Source organism: Apostichopus japonicus, chromosome 15 (genome assembly GCF_037975245.1).
Source record: "Apostichopus japonicus isolate 1M-3 chromosome 15, ASM3797524v1, whole genome shotgun sequence".
NCBI lineage: Eukaryota > Metazoa > Echinodermata > Holothuroidea > Aspidochirotida > Stichopodidae > Apostichopus > Apostichopus japonicus.
The window spans coordinates 13447979-13464443 of record NC_092575.1 but is presented as its reverse complement, the minus strand read 5'-3'; the positions used below and the strand labels follow the sequence as shown (position 1 = coordinate 13464443).

The 16465-nt window shown below is 39.3% G+C and overlaps 1 long non-coding RNA gene across 1 annotated transcript; it reads left to right on the top strand.

Annotated features, from left to right (window-relative positions):
- Positions 1-13008: 13008 nt before the first annotated feature.
- LOC139980820 (uncharacterized) lies at positions 13009-16143 on the top strand. The gene is made up of 3 exons (XR_011797710.1): positions 13009-13797; positions 14469-14619; positions 14892-16143. It is a non-coding gene; the product is annotated as an uncharacterized lncRNA (long non-coding RNA).
- Positions 16144-16465: the final 322 nt, after the last annotated feature.

Below are 16465 nucleotides of genomic sequence, written 5' to 3'. Positions count from 1 at the left end.
TATTTTACGACGGATGTATAGATTAAATTTCATTATGTATAAATAAAATGCATTCTATTTTTTCTCTGGACTTGCCTAAAAAAAGAAAATTCACCTTTCCCCATACCACTTGACGCCAGTAAAACAGACAGCCTGCGATGGTGCCTTCTGGAAAGACTGATTCAACTGCTCTCCTACTTCGCAGCATCAAAGTTCAAGACGAAACGGTTAACTCTGGGGTTAGAAGGAAGGGCTTCTTTTATACTACCCTGAGTACAGCCCAATTGTTGACCTTCCTCTTCCTTCTTGACACAATAACAAATGCCAACGGCACCGGTTTTGCATAACTTACGGTACGCTTCCATAAAACAGTGTGTACAGAGAACATGTGTGAAAACGGCTTTCTGCAACCTTTGAATGTGCAATTTGCGTACCTGTAAAATATATGGATGAATCGGTTAATGTTTTCTGCTTCTGTCCAAACAAGATTTAAAGTGCATTCAAACGAAAGAATGGTATCTGGTGAAAGAAAATGAACTAACTATGATAGTGATGATTTCATAACTTAGCAACATTTTGCCATAGAGGGAATCTGTAACTGTTCTGGCGTGGCAAACACCCTTCCTCGAACAGGTGCCTTCTCCCCTTCACAGCATGACGATCGCAATCATTTTCTTTTTGTTGAGCAAGTTTCTGTCTTTCTTTTACTCTTTTTATTCCAAATGATTGCAAGATCTATTAATTCTACTTTAGTTGCTTAACACGAGAAAGGGGCATGGTCGTTACTTATTTAGACTTACTGACAAAGTTAAAGCATACTTACTGTATGAAGTAAAAGTGAAGATGTCATGCGCCGATCGTGAAAGATTTACTGGAATGCGTCGGTATAGGAGCGATGGAATCTGAATGGAAACATTGAAAGCCACTAATTATCAAAGAACCCCATGAAATAATTCTCTTGGCTTCAAATATTGCTCCTAATGTCTGTAACAATTACTTCAGTACAAAAGACATGGCACAATTAAACTTTATAGTTGCAACAAGACGTTTATTTCAAGGGCGTAGGAACCGGGGGGCTATTGGAGCACCAAATTGCATCTAAGGCCAGGTGAAAATGCAAAATTATTTACAAAATGTAGTGGGTGTTGAAGTGTGTTATATTGCACCAAATTGCATCTGAGGCCACCTGGAAATGCAAAAAAAAAAATCCAATATGGGAGGGGGACACCCCCTCCCCCAGGCCGGCCGTCAGTCTTCAGCCCCCCCCCCCCGAACTCATAAGTACCTTCCTACGCCACTGGTTGATTTCTTTCGTTCTGTTTACTCTTTTTAATTCCAAATGATTACAAGATCTAATAATGCTACTTGATTTGCTTAACACGAGAAAGAAGAGTTGTTGTTGCTCATTTAATCTTACTGACTAGTTAAACATACTTACTGTTTGAAGTTACGTCAAGTTGTCATACGCCGATCTTAAAAGATAAACTGGAATGCGTCGGTGTAGAAGCGAGGAAATCTGTACGGAAAACGTTAGAAGACATCGTTTTGCACATTTGCCAAGCCATAAACTATCAAAGAATTTCCCCAGTGATATACTTTCTTTGGTAACTAGCAAACGGAAACATTTTAAGTCTGAAAAGGGGTTCAGTGGCAATTATAAGCAACATCAGCAGATCATTGATCTGAAATATGTGATATTATTTTGGTTACAAATCTATGTGATCATACTTTGTGTAACAAGTCTATGCTTTGCAGAATATTGTTACTTTCATCGAGAACACATCATATATACCTATGGGTTGGAAAGATGACACTCACCCCAAAAACTGGTGGATGGTATAGTTGGATGTCTGCCAAGCATGATACATCCTTATGAGTTCCGGAAACATGTGCCAACCGCCGCTCAGCTAGTCGTTAAGGATAATAAACGTTTGCCATACTAAAAGCGACAGTGTTTCAAGCTCGTCATTGGTTTCACATCTCTCCCATTAACAATTTGGTACCAAGTCTGAATATTTACAGTTCAGTGTTTCTTTGCAGTAAATAGTATCTCACGCAACATGTATAGATGAAACTTTATAACCGCTGCATATCGTAATTGTGAAGTGTTTGGTATATTGAATTCCGTTCCGCTTGAATGTCCGTGTTATTTTGCATATTCTTCTCCAACAACAAAGTTCTGGCGTAAAGAAGGATAAACAGACCACAGTCGTTTGGGGTTAGTTGGAGTGACAATTTACAAGAAGTTGTTTTAAACGACCATTTCATACAGCGCCATGAATGTCCTTCCAACGCTGACCTCTCGTCGATGAAACGAATGAAACACTCCATTTCTCCACCAAGATTGTCGCCTCCGAGGGGGTCGAGATAATAAAGTGATTGCGTTATTGCATTTGCAGCTAGGAGTACCCAGTGTACGCCGATTCGATTAACGGGAAGGAGAATCCATCTACTTCCGATGAGTTTCTGTGTTCTATACCATTTTCTAGCAATTTTGGAAATTGAAATTCGTGAAATCATTTGGAACGAATTGCAAAGGAACACGTTGAAATTCGTCACCTGTGTTTGCAGCAAATCTAAATAGTCATTGACTACGATGCCATCTAACCACGAATTACGCAAAAGTGTTTCGTACAGTTCCCGTCGGTCGTAGTTATCAGTTGCAACGTACTAACTGGGGGCAGAGGCTCCGTAGTCCCCTTCACGGCCCCACCCCAGGTAGATCATTTGCCCTCCACTCACCACAGAGACTTTATCCATACCAGCATGGTTTAAAAATTGCGATGAATTCCTCATTACTATTCTACGTTGGCTTAAGAGGAAAATAGGAAAGAGAAAAACAGTGTCCCAAAATATGACAATTTTGGTAAGACTTTAGCTATGCCATCATGTTTAAGAACTTGAGATGAAATCCTCATCACTATTCTACGGTGGCTTAATAGGGACATTTTTATCTCAAAATGTTGACTTTGTATCTAAAATTTTTGAATTTTTATCTCAAAATGTTGACTTTGTATCTAAAATTTTGGAATTTTTATCTCAAAATGTTGACTTTTTATCTCAAAATGTATTCTGCAGTACACTACTAGTACAAGCACTATGACTGAGTGACGCAATCAGTTTTACCAATCTCTGCAAATACAAACACTATCAGATTTGGCCATTATAATAAAAAGCCAAGATTGATTAATAAAAACCCATTTCAATACTAAACAATATATGTGGCTTGTGTTCGTTACATCATATTTTCCTTAAATTAATTAATAAGTGTGAAATTTAACAGGCAGCATGCATCCTTACGAAGCTCTAGAGAGGATGTGGTAACAAAATAATTTTACCATACGTACGTACGTAGAGCTTCGTACATCCTAGCTAAGTTAGAAGTCAAAATTTTGAGATAAAAAGTCAAAACTTTCAGATAAAAAGTCAAAATTTTGAAATAGAAAGTCACAATTTGTGAGATAAAAAGTCACAATTTTGGTATAAGAAGTCAACATTTTGAGATAAAAAGTGAAATTTGTGAAATAACCAGTCAAATTTTTGAGATAAAAAGTTAAAATTGTCAAATAACAAGTAACAACTTTGAGGTAAAGTGTCTAAATGTTGACTTTAAATGTTAAAATTTTGACTTTTAAAGTCAAAATTTCGAGATTTGAGGACACTTTCCTTCTTTCCTATATGTCTCTATTACGCCACCGTACTGTTCTATGTGCCTCGTATTGCCCCATTTCCCTCATTAATTCGTAATTGACAATACATCCTGACGTTATGATTTTGATACAACCGTACCTTAGCTAAGCAGCTAAAATAAAATTACATGCATACTATATATATAACACGCTCTAAGGAATCCTGATTTAATGTTGTGTGCAAGTAGTATACCATAGATGCTCTAATATTTGCAAACAACTTTTTCGGTATACCAACAAATCAAATCACGGGCCGGGGTACATCCTGCAACTGACAAGTGCGAACGCCGCCTTTATATAAATATAATAACTGTATTTCTGCTATTGCAGTAGTAGCCTGCGGCACCCTTTCAACCTAGTTTCGAAACAAATGATGGCTAGCCAATAGAACCTTGAATGATTACTTGAAATTGCAATGATGGGTAAATAACAGGGTTGTCCAACCTTTTGCAGAGGAGGGCCACATGGAATGATTATGATGAAGGAGGGGGCTGCATGAACCCTACGATTTTTCAATTTTTTGCGCGAAGCCCAAGGCAACAAAATGTGAGCACTGCGCGCGGTGCGCACTGATTTATTTTCTTTCCTGATAAAGCAGATGAATAAAGTCCAGCCGCCCCGCCCCCGTACGCTGAGACCTGTAGGCTCGAATGATTGATTATATAACTTCAAATTGTTATCAATAAATCTGCTCACTAAATTTCGCACCGTAGAGCATCTCTGGCGGGCCGGACGCAACCCTGCGGCGTGCCGGACTGTGGCCCGCGGGCCGTAGGTTGGACAACCCTGGTATATAAGCAGTACCAACATTTAACAATGCAGCGTAGGACTTCCTCTTCCGAAAACTTGTACTTTTTCGAAAATGGCATGGTCACACAAAGTGTAGCCGCTCATATGAAACGGAAACGAATAACAGTGCACTTCTCCAAATGGTCACCCTCAATTAATTTACAAATCCTAAAACCTTGTTCCCATAGAACAGTCGATCTGGCGATATGTAGCCTAACACAGGAATTCTAGTGATGGCTTCAGAATACCCGGTTCACCCACGTTTTAATGTACAACGAATAAAGTGACTCCGTTTACAGCCAAAACGTGCCACCCCCCCCCCCCAGTCACCCACTAAACAGGAAGTCGAATCTGTTTACTGTCATAAACTGATAGAAAAAAATACTAATTGGCAAATTCATCAAACTTGGACGACAGTGGCGGTACAGAACGCCTTTGCGGTCATCAGTGGATTAACTTTTCCTTTCTCGGCGTCATCTTTATCTTAACATAAAGAATTTAAACCTCTACACAAAGACATAATTTAACGGTTGCGTCATAGTGACAGGTTTTGTTTACATTTCTTCGCAGTGGCGGAGCGTCCATCACAGTCGGGGGGGGGGCGAATACCCCCCCTGACGGACTCAAATGGACTGCCGGCGCCCTCTTCAGCTTTTTACCACTTTTTACTTATTCGCGATTATTATTTTTTTATTGCGCTCTCATACCCATTAACATTTGTCACATTTTGTTGGTGTAATTTTCTGACAAAATGCTCAAACGGCTATTTATTCTTCGTTTATCTGCAAATTAGCAAGGCCCAGAAAGGGTCATTTCCGGCGATCTAGGGAGTATCTTGACTCAACAAAAATCTGTGGCTACGCTCCGCGCTCACCTGTGGTGGCGCTCCGCTTAGATAGTGTCGAAAGCGCCCTTCAGACCATTCTGGCCCCCTGACCAATACCCCTAGCCCCGCCACTGTTTCTTCGTAAATGATAGATTATGTCACTCACCAATCAGCATATAGGCGGCCATCACCGCAAAAGCGAAACAAAAGGCAAAAAGGCATGTATAAAAACACAAAACTAGCATATATTAACAATATAATATGAAGTGCACATACATTGAAAATATGTGTCAAATCACAAGCAAAAATATGCTTTTACCAAAAGAGGTCAAACACAATGATGATATATATTTCAAAACACATATTAAACAATGTTTAATCCCAAAATAAAAAGACTTATTTTAAAACGACGAAATATATTGCAAACATGACGATATATTCAAGCAACGCCACCGAAATGAATCCGAATTTCCAACTAAACGTGACTAGACACTCAAGAGATTTGATCTGACTTCGCTGCATGGAATGTGTCAGGGACCGTTTAATAATGGCATCAATCATATCTTGAACTTATCTTTGAATCATTTCAGCCTTCCATATGGAAATCGACATGGGAAAACGGGAGCCTTCAACAAGTGTAACTGCATCTGTAATTGTATAGCATTAGAAGGGTAGCGATACGCATATCAAGAATGAAGTTAAAATAAAGTCGATTCTACGGGTGGTGGGATAACGACCCCCTTCCCCACCCACCCCCAGTCACCCACCAAGTTGGCAAAGAGAGTACTTCTACAATATATATGAATTTGTAGGAGTTTCTATAAGGCCAAATGCAGATATAAACTCAGCCGCACGTTCGAATTATGCGTAAAGTTAAGCCTTAATTTGAAATCCCAATATTTTTGAGGAAGGGGTATTTGATGACGTCATATATCCTTGTGTGGGCATCGGATCACTCCAATCTTAATATGAGGGTATAGATGAAGAGTAGTGCTACAATATATATGAATTTGAAGGAGTTTCTATGAGGCTAAATGCAGATATGAACTCAGCCGCACATTCGAATTATGTGTAAGTTAAGCATTTTGAAATCTCTTGTGAATGTTTTTGTGAGGAAGGGGTATTTGATGACGTCATATATCCTTGTGTTGGCATCGGATCACTCCAATCTTAATATGAGGGTATAGATGAAGAGTAGTTCTAAAATATATATGAATTTGAAGGAGTTTCTATGAGGCTAAATGCAGATATAAACTCAGCCGCACATTCGATTTATGTGTATAATATTTGATTGTTGACTTTGAAATCGGTCGTAAATTGTTTTGAGGAAGGGGTACTTTATGACGTCATATATCCTTGTGTGGGCATCAAATCACTCCAATCTTAATATGAGGGTATAGATGAAGAGTAGTTCTACAATATATATGAATTTGAAGAAGTTTCTATGAGGCCAATTGCAGATATAAACTCAGCCGCACATTCGATTTATGTGTAAAGTTTAGCCTTAATTTGAAATCTCTTGTGAATATTTTTGAGGAAGGGGTATTTGATGACGTCATATATCCTTGTGTGGGCATCGGATCACTCCAATCTTAATATAAGGGTATAGATGAAGAGTAGTTCTACAATATATATGAATTTGAAGGAGTTGCTATGAGGCCAATTGCAGATATGAACTCAGCCGCACATTCGATTTATGTGTAAAGTTTAACCTTAATTTGAAATCCCAATATTTTTGAGGAAGGGGTATTTGATGACGTCATATATCCTTGTGTGGGCATCGGATCACTCCAATCTTAATATGAGGGAATAGATGAAGAGTAGTGCTACAATATATATGAATTTGAAGGATTTTCTATCAGGTCAAATGAGATATAGACTCAGCCGCACATTCGAATTATGTGTAAGTTAAGCATTTTGAAATCTCTTGTGCATGTTTTTGTGAGGAAGGGGTATTTGATGACGTCATATATCCTTGTGTGGGCATCGGATCACTCCAATCTTAATATGAGGGTATAGATGAAGAGTAGTTCTACAATATATATGAATTTGAAGGAGTTTCTATGAGGCTAAATGCAGATATAAACTCAGCCGAACATTCGATTTATGTGTAAAGTTTAACCTTAATTTGAAATCTCTCGTAAATTGTTTTGAGGAAGGGGTATTTGATGACGTCATATATCCTTGTGTGGGCATCGGATCACTCCAATCTTAATATGAGGGTATAGATGAAGAGTATTTCTACAATATATATGAATTTGAAGAAGTTTCTATGAGGCCAATTGCAGATATAGACTCAGCCGCACATTCGAATTATGTGCAAGTTAAGCATTTTGAAATCTCTTTTGAATATTTTTGTGAGGAAGGGGTATTTGATGACGTCATATATCCTTGTGTGGGCATCGGATCACTCCAATTTTGTATATAGTTTGAGCCTGAAAAAAAGAGGGAAACATCAAATTGCCAAGTAATTTTAAATTGAGATAATTATTATTATTATTAAATGTAAAACTAATGTACCTGTTGTCAGACTTATGATAATTAATGGCCATTACAAGACACCGTATTGCGCTTCGCTAGCCTGTCTAGTTGCACATTTCGAGTATGCACACTCTAACTTCAGAAATTGCTGTCACCTCCCATCGTTTGAAAACGCGGCTGAAAGTGCGGCTCACTTTACTGTGGTGATCTCAAGCCCAGTACCCACCTGAAGTTAGCAGGATATTCTGCTAGCAGGATATTCTGTGTACAAAGTCAACGTGGAAATTTAGGAGTTGTAGCGTGTACAAAGTCAATGAGAAAACTTTTTTTGCCAGGGTGACCAGCGACATTAGACAAAACCCCAGAAAACACTAACTTGTGTACTGTTTCAAATAAATCGTAGCGCTGATTCATATGATGGGTGGTCAAGTGATCATTTTTAATAACAAGTTATAACGGTTTATCATGAAATTATCATGGCTAATTACAGTCAAATTGCATAGACTGAACATATTTATGCCGCACCAAACATACTGGATTTGATAGATACGACCACTGGCTTCGTAGCAGGAAACATTTTGACCCCCTCATTGCCGTCCGTATCCCCAAAGAGGGCCCTATTCTCTCGATAGTCGTAATATCAGTATTGTACTAAGACTGGCTAATAACAGTCAAATTGCATAAACTGAACACATTTATGCCGGACCAAACATACTGGATTTTGTTAGATACGACCCCTGGCTCCCTAACAGGATACATTTTAACCCTCTCATTGCCGTCCGTATCCCCAAAGAGGGCCCTAATCTCTAGATAGTCGTAATATCAGTATTGTACTAAGACTGGCTAATAACAGTCAAATTGCATAAACTGAACACATTTATGCCGGACCAAACATACTGGATTTTGATAGATACGACCCCTGGCTCCCTAACAGGAGATATTTTGACCCTCTCATTGCCGTCCGTATCCCCAAAGAGGGCCCTATTCTCTAGATAGTCGTAATATCAGTATTGTGCTAAAACTGTCTAATTACAGTTAAATTGCAGAGACTGAACATATTTATGCTGGACCAAATATACTGGATTTTGATAGATACGACCGCTGGCTCCCTAACAGAATACATTTTGACCCCCTCATTGCCGTCCGTATGCCAAAAGAGGGCCCTGTTCTCTCGATAGTCGTAATATAAGAATTGTACTAAGACTGGCTAATAACAGTCAAATTGCATAAACTGAACACATTTATGCCGGACCGAACATACTGGATTTTGTTAGATACGACCCCTGGCTCCCTAACAGGATACATTTTAACCCTCTCATTGCCGTCCGTATCCCCAAAGAGGGCCCTAATCTCTAGATAGTCGTAATATAAGAATTGTACTAAGACTGGCTAATTACAGTCAAATTGCATAAACTGAACACATTTATGCCGGACCAAACATACTGGATTTTGTTAGATACGACCCCTGGCTCCCTAACAGGATACATTTTAACCCTCTCATTGCCGTCCGTATCCCCAAAGAGGGCCCTAATCTCTAGATAGTCGTAATATCAGTATTGTACTAAGACTGGCTAATAACAGTCAAATTGCATAAACTGAACACATTTATGCCGGACCAAACATACTGGATTTTGATAGATACGACCCCTGGCTCCCTAACAGGAGATATTTTGACCCTCTCATTGCCGTCCGTATCCCCAAAGAGGGCCCTATTCTCTAGATAGTCGTAATATCAGTATTGTGCTAAAACTGTCTAATTACAGTTAAATTGCAGAGACTGAACATATTTATGCTGGACCAAATATACTGGATTTTGATAGATACGACCGCTGGCTCCCTAACAGAATACATTTTGACCCCCTCATTGCCGTCCGTATGCCAAAAGAGGGCCCTGTTCTCTCGATAGTCGTAATATAAGAATTGTACTAAGACTGGCTAATTACAGTCAAATTGCATAGACTGAACATATTTATGCCGGACCAAACATACTGGATTTTGATAGATACGACCACTGGCTCCCTAACAGAATACATTTTGACCCCCTCATTGCCGTCCGTATGCCCAAAGAGGGCCCTATTCTCTCGATAGTCGTAAAATCAGTATTGTACTAAGACTGGCTAATAACAGTCAAATTGCATAAATTGAACACATTTATGCCGGACCAAACATACTGGATTTTGATAGATACGACCCCTGGCTCCCTAACAGGAGATATTTTGACCCCCTCATTGCCGTCCGTATCCCCAAAGAGGGCCCTATTCTCTCGATAGTCGTAATATCAGTATTGTAATAAGACTGGCTAATTACAGTCAAATTGCATAGACTGAACATATTTATGCCGGACCGAAGATATTGGATTTTGATGGATACGACCCCTGGCTCCCTAACAGGATACATTTTGACCCCCTCATTGCCGTCCGTATCCCCAAAGAGGGCCCTGTTCTCTCGATAGTCGTAATATCAGTATTGTAATAAGACTGGCTAATTACAGTCAAATTGCATAAACTGAACATATTTATGCCGGACCAAACATACTGGATTTTCATAGATACGACCCCTGGCTCCCTAACAGAATACATTTTTACCCCCTCATTGCCGTCCGTATCCCCAAAGAGGGCCCTGTTCTCTCGATAGTCGTAATATCAGTATTGTACTAAGACTGGCTAATTACAGTCAAATTGCATAGACTGAACATATTTATGCCGGACCAAACATACTGGATTTTGATAGATTTTACCCCTGGCTCTCTAACAGAATATATTTTGACCCCCTCATTGCCGTTCGTATCCCCATAAAAGGGCCCTATGCTCTCGATAGTCGATATATTAGTATAGTTCTAAGACTGGCTAATTACAGTCAAACTGCATAGACTGAACATATTTATGCCGGACCAAACATACTGGAGTTTGTTAGATACGACCTCTGGCTCCCTAACAGAATACATTTTGACCCCCTCATTGCCGTCCGTATCCCCAAAGAGGGCCCTGTTCTCTCGATAGTCGTAATATCAGTATTGTACTAAGACTGGCTAATTACAGTCAAATTGCATAGACTGAACATATTTATGCCGGACCAAACATACTGGATTTTGATAGATTTTACCCCTGGCTCTCTAACAGAATATATTTTGACCCCCTCATTGCCGTTCGTATCCCCATAAAAGGGCCCTATTCTCTCGATAGTCGATATATTAGTATAGTTCTAAGACTGGCTAATTACAGTCAAATTGCATAGACTGAACATATTTATGCCGGACCAAACATACTGGATTTTGTTAGATACGACCTCTGGCTCCCTAACAGAATACATTTTGACCCCCTCATTGCCGTCCGTATCCCCAAAGAGGGCCCTGTTCTCTCGATAGTCGTAATATCAGTATTGTACTAAGACTGGCTAATTACAGTCAAATTGCATAGACTGAACATATTTATGCCGGACCAAACATACTGGATTTTGATAGATTTTACCCCTGGCTCTCTAACAGAATATATTTTGACCCCCTCATTGCCGTTCGTATCCCCATAAAAGGGCCCTATTCTCTCGATAGTCAATATATTAGTATAGTTCTAAGACTGGCTAATTACAGTCAAATTGCATAGACATATTTATGCCGGACCAAACAAACTGGATTTTCATAGATACTCTCAATGGCCCCGTATCAGGAATGATTTCCACCCCCTCATTGCCGTCCGTATCCCCAAAGAGCACCCTAATCTCTAGATAGTCGTAATATCAGTATTGTACTAAGACTGGCTAATAACAGTCAAATTGCATAAACTGAACACATTTATGCCGGACCAAACATACTGGATTTCGATAGATACGACCCCTGGCTCTCTAACAGAATACATTTTGACCCCCTCATTGCCGTCCGTATCCCCATTAAAGGGCCCTATTCTCGCGATAGTCGATATATCAGTATAGTTCTAAGACTGGCTAATTACAGTCAAATTGCATAGACTGAACATATTTATGCCGGACCAAACATACTGGATTTTGTTAGATACGACCTCTGGCTCCCTAACAGAATACATTTTGACCCCCTCATTGCCGTTCGTATCCCCATAAAAGGGCCCTATTCTCTCGATAGTCGATATATTAGTATAGTTCTAAGACTGGCTAACTACAGTCAAATTGCATAAACAAACTAGATTTTCATAGATACTCTCCATGGCCCCGTATCAGGAATGATTTCCACCCCCTCATTGCCGTCCGTATCCCCAAAGAGGGCCCTATTCTCTCGATAGTCGTAATATCAGTATTGTACTAAGACTGGCTAATTATAGTCAAATTGCATAAACTAAACATATTTATGCCGGACCAAACATACTGGATTTTGATAGATACGACCCCTGGCTCCCTAACAGGAGATATTTTGACCCCCTCATTGCCGTCCGTATCCCCAAAGAGGGCCCTATTCTCTAGATAGTCGTAATATCAGTATTGTACTAAGACTGGCTAATTACAGTCAAATTGCATAGACTGAAAATATTTATGCCAGACCAAACATACTGGACTTTGATAGATACGACCTCTGGCTCCCTAACAGAATACATTTTGACCCCATCATTGCCGTCCGTATGCCAAAAGAGGGCCCTATTCTCTCGATAGTCGTAATATCAGAATTGTACTAAGACTGGCTAATTACAGTCAAATTGCATAGACTGAACATATTTATGCCGGACCAAACATACTGGATATTCATAGATACTCTCCATGGCCCCGTATCAGGAATGATTTCCACCCCCTCATTGCCGTCCGTATCCCCAAAGAGGGCCCTAATCTCTAGATAGTCGTAATATCAGTATTGTACTAAGACTGGCTAATAACAGTCAAATTGCATAAATTGAACACATTTATGCCGGACCAAACATACTGGATTTTGATAGATACGACCCCTGGCTCCCTAACAGGAGATATTTTGACCCTCTCATTGCCGTCCGTATCCCCAAAGAGGGCCCTATTCTCTCGATAGTCGTAATATCAGTATAGTACTAAGACTGGCTAATTACAGTCAAATTGCATAGACTGAACATATTTATGCCGGACCAAACATACTGGAGTTCGTTAGATACGACCTCTGGCTCCCTAACAGAATACATTTTGACCCCCTCATTGCCGTCCGTATCCCCATTAAAGGGCCCTATTCTCGAGATAGTCGATATATCAGTATAGTTCTAAGACTGGCTAATTACAGTCAAATTGCATAGACTGAACATATTTATGCCGGACAAAACATATAGGCCATCAGCTGAAGGTCGAAATTCGCTTGTTTCGTTCCAGCAACTGCGGGTCTAAAATTTCTCTACAGCATTGAATACATAAATTAACTTAGATTAATGATCCAAAAGTTCTCCATGTACTTTCCTGCAGTTTTTTTTGCAATTCCGCTCGAAAGATCGAACTATATTTTTTTATTGCGTATGTTAAGAAACCTGCCGTTTTACGTTCAAAAGTTGTGCGCCAGTGAGATATCTGTACCATGTGATATGAATTGTCCAATGAGCCATGAGTTCTGTGTGCAATCTTTGTAGAAAACAACAAACATGGCGGCTCCCACGGGCGCTAGTCAGTCTTCGACACACGGAAATCTACAGTGCTCAGTGCACATTGAATCTGTAAAATTTGAAGCAGTCAAGGCACTGACGAATAAACGATGGACTAAAGTTACTTCTTGCGCTAAAGATTGGCTTAATCTCAGCGGCGGAGACAGTGATATCGCCGTACTACTGATTACTCCATGGCCTACTACGATCAAGCGTGTGTTCAACAGCATAGTATGATGGGGTTCCACGATAAGTGTTACAGGCGGTTCATTGATAGCAAGCACATTGCTGCAAGAAAACGGACAGTTCCAGAGGAGACCCCATATGATTTTAAACGAAGAATTGACGGAAAAGATCGAGGAAACCAAGCAGAAGCTCTGGTGTATTGCCTGTTCAATTTATTATATGTGGGAAAAGAAACAATACATTACTCGGCGTTGCAAACGGGTGCAGGACAAGCTGCAGCAGGCAGAGACTTTCGATGGAGGTAAGCCTAAGCATACTACACGACTCTACTTGTACTTCTGTGGCATAGTTGAAGTGTTAAGAGAAGTTGCATAATGCAAGATCAGTAGTAGCTCTTGAGGAATAGAATCCAAGTCAAAGGGCACAGTGTTGGACCTGAACATAATATAATTAGTGGCATGGTCATCTGATTTGTTTTTGTTATAAGGTGGTAGGAATGGAAATTTGTTTCAAATTCTCCATCTGGGGCACTAGCCTAAGTGTTAAATACAGGCTTCATAGTTTTCTTACTGTGGCCCTTTATTTGAATGATAGAGATATTATATTAGTTAGAAAAATAAGTGTAACAAAGGTGCAATAAGGTTAGGTTTGCAAGGTCTTATGATCAGCCTGTCTAGCTTTACCAAAATGAACAAGTATGTGTCTCCTTTATTATTAGTAACAGATATAATCTACCATTGTATAATTTAAACATTAAGAGATAATGTACTGTACTGTCAAAAAAAGCCTGTTTTAATTCTTTTTTGCATGACACTGGTTTGCAAAATTTGAATGTGTCTTTGTTTGTCCATAGAAGATGAGCAGATCACATGGTATAGAAATAAAATTGTCTTAGTTCTTATTTGTTCAAACTTACATTTTGATCAACAGAAAATGCAAAACAATTTGCTTTTTTATTTCATTTTATTAAAGGATTGCTTCGACAAGCAGCAGAGCGGAAAAAAGATGAGCCCAGATTTTATGAATATTAAAAGACTGTGTTGCCATTGAAGTGAGGTACCACTCTCTATGTTGAAGAAACTAGATACAATTCTTGACAAGGAAGACATACAGATCTTGAAAGGTAAAGTACTCTCTTCAATGTGTGGTTCATTGAGTGTTCAGGGGTGGATCTAGGACTTTTGGAATATGGGGGTCCTCCCCCAAAGGAAAATTAAAAAATTCTCTAAACGCTTTGAGATGCAATATCAGGTTAATCTTTCCATTGAAATTGTTAAAGTAATTTGCAACATATTTCTAGCTGAATTGTAATTATATTGGTAGCCCATCATAAAATGTGAGACTCAAAAATATCCAATTTCATGGTACAAGGTGTTCTGTTCATCTCCTCCTCAGAGCAGAGTTTACCACCAACAAAAGATGCTCTGATCCAGCATGTTAAGCGCTGCACCAACCAGGCTGCTATTCACAGTAGGGCATTGCAGCAAAGGATTGATGCACTCTCACCAGAGGGACATGGATGGAAACTTGAAAATGATGACCTTATAATCACTTGGATGACGAAGCCACCTGACCCAGATGTTTCGCTTCAGTGTGTCAGCAGTAGCTGTAGAGTCGGCAAATGTCTTAAAGGAAGATGTTCCTGAATGAATGCACAACTACCCTGTACAGACCTATGTAAATATAGAAATTGCAGCAACTTCCAAGAAGATGTTGAGATTGTTGATGCAGGGGAAGATGATTTGGAGGATGAACTATGATGGTGTTAAATCTTGATATCTTAGTCTGAAATTTTAATCAAGTTTGAAGTTTGTGAAGAGGGTTAACTTTTTCAAAGTCATGTTGTCATTATTTTGTTCCCCAGAGTTTAAAGGAACCAGAAAACATGATCTTATTCATATATTCATTTTAGCTATTAGTAGTTTTACGTAGATTACCCTACCTACCAGACACCTTATGATAAATATCCACATTTTCTTCAAATCACACTTTTTTTGCTGAGAGGGGATGGGGGAGGAGGGTGTTATGGGCATGCTTTACCTCTTGCATACTCACAACTACATTTACTGATGACGATGACGCAAATACCGCGTCCTGAAACCAGTCAGAGGTTTATATACTGTTGTTGGGGAACCATCGCCCCTGACCCTGTTCCAATATCACGGTTCTTTATTGTTTTGCCGTAACATTTCGTTACCTGTTTTATTCATATTGTTAACACGTTTTGTGCATCTGTTCAAGTTTTGACTGAAGGATATTCAAGTCTTTAGTGACTTTTATTTCATCTAATTATCTTCACCTCTACTACGGAATGGACTTTCCCTTTTCCATACCATATCTGACTTCCATGCAGTGAATTGAAGTGGATCCTGTTATAACTAGTACAACTGTCCTTGGATAAACTTTTAATCACTTATTAATTCCTCGCCGCGCCTTTTGATGAAGAACCTGTATCTTGAATCATCGCAAAGGCCCAGCTCTACTACACCATTGAGTGTATCGACCCAGTCTTAATAGATACATTATTTCTTTCTATCTGGGGCTTAAGTTAACTGTCTTCGTTATTCACTTATTTGTACCATTCACCTTTATTATTCATATTATTTGTAGAATATAGAACTATTATTATTCAAAATACCATTCGAAACCTTGTCGATCTTTTCTTTTATACGTTAACTCCCTTGGAAACACTTTTTGCAGGAATACGAATTATAAACATTTCGTTTCCGTAACATGGAGAAAGTACCTAGTTTTGCAGAAGACTGTAGAAAGAGTACTAAGGTAACGGATATATACCGACTAACTTTATTTCACATCTACGATATGCCATGATGTCTTAGTGTGCCAACTTATATATTGATTTATACAAAAGAAATAACTCACTGGTCTTGGGGCATTGGCACATCTCACTGTAACTAGGGATTTAGCTACATGTAAAGTAGAGGGGGAGGGGGTCACATGTGTAAAAC